This window comes from Somniosus microcephalus, chromosome 4, assembly GCF_052327205.1.
Source record: "Somniosus microcephalus isolate GS21.2 chromosome 4, FLI_Smic_1.0, whole genome shotgun sequence".
Taxonomy (NCBI): Eukaryota; Metazoa; Chordata; class Chondrichthyes; order Squaliformes; family Somniosidae; genus Somniosus; species Somniosus microcephalus.
The window spans coordinates 189,707,630-189,708,439 of NC_140990.1; positions in this window are offsets into that span (position 1 = coordinate 189,707,630).

An 810-nucleotide genomic window follows, 5' to 3' on the forward strand; every position below is an offset into this window, starting at 1 on the left:
CCACAATCCCTACCACCACTTCTCTCAAGACCCTAGGATGTAGTCCATCAGGTCCAGGGGATTTATCGGCCTTAAGTCCCATTATTTTACTGAGTACCATCTCCTTAGTGATTTTAATCGTGTTTAGCTCCTCCCCCCCATTGCCCCCTGTTTGTCCAGTGTTGGGATATTTTTAGTGTCCTCTACTGTAAAGACTGATACAAAATATTTGTTCAGCGTCTTTGCCATCTCCATGTTCCCCACCACTAGTTTCCCGGTCCCATCCTCTAAGGGACCAACGTTCACTTTAGCCACCCTTTTTCTTTTTATATAGCTGTAGAAACTCTTGCTATCTGTTTTTATATTTTTTGCTAGTTTACTTTCATAATCTATCTTCCCTTTCTTAATTAATCTTTTAGTTATTGTTTGCTGGCTTTTAAATGCTTCCCAATCTTCTATCCTCCCACTAGATTTGGCTACTTTATATGCCCTTGTTTTCAGTCGGATACTATCCTTTATTACTTTACTAAGCCACGGATGGCTGTCTTTTCTTTTATTCCCCTTTTTCCTCAGTGGAATATATTTATCTTGAAAGTTGTGAAATATCTCCTTGAATGTAGACCACTGCTCTTTTAACGTCTTACACTTTAATCTGTTTTCCCAGTCCACTTTAGTCAATTCTACTCTCATACCTTCATAGTCTCCTTTATTTAAGCTCAGTACGCTGGTTTGAGATCCAACTCTCTCATCCTCAAACTGAATTTGGAATTCAACCATATTATGGTCACTCATTCCAAGGGGATCCTTTACTAGGACATTTTTTATTAATCC